The sequence below is a fragment of the Schistocerca cancellata genome, unplaced genomic scaffold (assembly GCF_023864275.1).
Source record: "Schistocerca cancellata isolate TAMUIC-IGC-003103 unplaced genomic scaffold, iqSchCanc2.1 HiC_scaffold_464, whole genome shotgun sequence".
Lineage (NCBI taxonomy): Eukaryota > Metazoa > Arthropoda > Insecta > Orthoptera > Acrididae > Schistocerca > Schistocerca cancellata.
Genome location: NW_026046481.1, coordinates 10,001 through 12,500, shown reverse-complemented (window position 1 = coordinate 12,500; position 2,500 = coordinate 10,001). Strand labels below are relative to the sequence as shown.

At 57.7% G+C, this 2,500-nt stretch overlaps 1 non-coding gene across 1 annotated transcript in view; it reads right to left on the bottom strand.

Moving 5' to 3' along the window:
• The window catches only part of LOC126126727 (small subunit ribosomal RNA), a 1,909-nt gene extending 1,141 nt beyond the window's left edge, over nt 1-768 (bottom strand). The window contains exon 1 of the ribosomal RNA XR_007526850.1: nt 1-768. This exon is cut by the window's left edge and continues 1,141 nt beyond it. This is a non-coding gene — a ribosomal RNA (small subunit ribosomal RNA).
• Nucleotides 769-2,500: the final 1,732 nt, after the last annotated feature.

The window sequence follows — 2,500 nt, the reverse complement described above, 5'->3', positions numbered from 1 at the left end:
CACGAACACGCACGAGGCGGTCGCACGCCTTCGGCTCGCCCCACCGGCAGGACGTCCCACGATACATGCCAGTTAAACACCGACGGGCGGTGAACCAACAGCGTGGGACACAAATCCAACTACGAGCTTTTTAACCGCAACAACTTTAATATACGCTATTGGAGCTGGAATTACCGCGGCTGCTGGCACCAGACTTGCCCTCCAATAGATACTCGTTAAAGGATTTAAAGTGTACTCATTCCGATTACGGGGCCTCGGATGAGTCCCGTATCGTTATTTTTCGTCACTACCTCCCCGTGCCGGGAGTGGGTAATTTGCGCGCCTGCTGCCTTCCTTGGATGTGGTAGCCGTTTCTCAGGCTCCCTCTCCGGAATCGAACCCTGATTCCCCGTTACCCGTTACAACCATGGTAGGCGCAGAACCTACCATCGACAGTTGATAAGGCAGACATTTGAAAGATGCGTCGCCGGTACGAGGACCGTGCGATCAGCCCAAAGTTATTCAGAGTCACCAAGGCAAACGGACCGGACGAGCCGACCGATTGGTTTTGATCTAATAAAAGCGTCCCTTCCATCTCTGGTCGGGACTCTGTTTGCATGTATTAGCTCTAGAATTACCACAGTTATCCAAGTAACGTGGGTACGATCTAAGGAACCATAACTGATTTAATGAGCCATTCGCGGTTTCACCTTAATGCGGCTTGTACTGAGACATGCATGGCTTAATCTTTGAGACAAGCATATGACTACTGGCAGGATCAACCAGGGAGCTGCGTCAACTAGAGCTGAGCAGCCGGCCGCCCGGGAGTGTGTCCCAGGGGCCCGCGCGAACACGCAAGCGTCCGCTCAATTATTCTGCAAACAGGAGGAGGCTGAGCTCCCCTGCACAATACACCTCGAAACCCTCTCAGGTCCCGGCGGCGCGCAGCGCCGTCCTAAGTACTTGGTCGGGTTCGAGAGAGGCGCAATCGCCCGGAGTTAGGCGAGTAGACGCTTTAGGTGCGACCACCCGTGCTCCCAACTGAGCTTGCCGCTGCCGACAGAGGCCCGGGAGCGTGCTGTCGTGGCATTGCCGGCGGGAGACAACACGCGCCACCTACGGTGACCGGCAGCTCCAACGCCAGCGCCACAGAAGGGCAAAGGCCCCACGTGGGTGCCGAAGCGAACTCTCCCAGCACAGCGCACGTGCCAACACGTCTGCACAACTGCGATACAAACCACCAGCGAGAACCGCTGGGGCGACCGAGCAGCAGACGGCGTCGCGGCGCCGAGTGCCGGGCGGCGGCGCATCCTCAACGCACACAGTCCTCAGTCGGACCAGCACACTGCAGATGTCCACCGCGCTTCGCACCGGGCCCGCGAGGACCCACATTTGGCCGCCCGGCGCCGCGCGCAGGGTGCCCCGGCGCGCAGCTGCGCCGCCTGCCGCGTCCGTCGGCCGGCGCGCCTGCCACTGGGCGCCCCCACCAGCCGGCTGTAGCGCGTGCGCCCACGCACCGCGCGGCCAGCACGCCGGGCGGCCCCCCCTCACCGGCCGGGGACGGTCCCACCCAGCCACCGCCGCGTATCGCTTCACACACAGATTTGCCCTTACTGATTTACCTCCAGCAACAACAACCGCACCACAATGGGTTTACCAGTTGTTCATTTGCGTTGCGTCACGTCACCAGCAAACGTAGACGTCCATCCCAGTTTGCAAATGCAACGATTATTGCATACCTGTCTGTTAGGTGTCACGACACACTACGTCTGCCCACATACACGCAACAAAATGTGCACGACTAGAGAACACGTGGGAGGTGGCCCCCTACGTATGCGATGTCCATTACGAGACCGACTGTCAACCAGCATCTGTACCATGTCGCAGATGTGGAACGCGGTGCACCATGCTATCACACTGTGTGAGAAGAGACGACTACGTTTGAATACACGCGCCACTACATCAACAGACGGCTCATGCTGATCGCCATCCAGGGCGTCCGTTACTCCCACACGTCTCTATGGCGTACCACACTGCAATGTAGCTGTTATGGGGAGACGGCACGTGGCTGAGTGCACAACATTTGGACCGTATGGTTCGCTGTTGTTGGGCGCAGTCGTACGGTCACACATGTGCCACAGCGTATCATTCAGTACATACGGACCTATGTGCAGTACAATGTGAGGATTAAGCTTACGATATCAGCGGACAGTGGACACAGGCCGTACCACGACGTAGACTGAGCGCTTCGACATGCGAATGCCAGTGAACAGCTGCGAAGGGCATTGAACACGCAAGCACCTGAACGACCAGCGTGCGAAGGCAGGGTGGAGGGGGGGGGGCGATGTACATCCTGCAGTTGTCCACATTACAGTGTACAGCGGGAGCATGTAAAAAGTAAGCAACACTTGCGAAGTGTTCAACATGAAACGACACACAAGAGGGTGGGCGGTGCGAGTAGCGAACTATATTCAGAGGGTTGTGGTTAGACAACACTAGATTAATGTAACGTGTCATATGC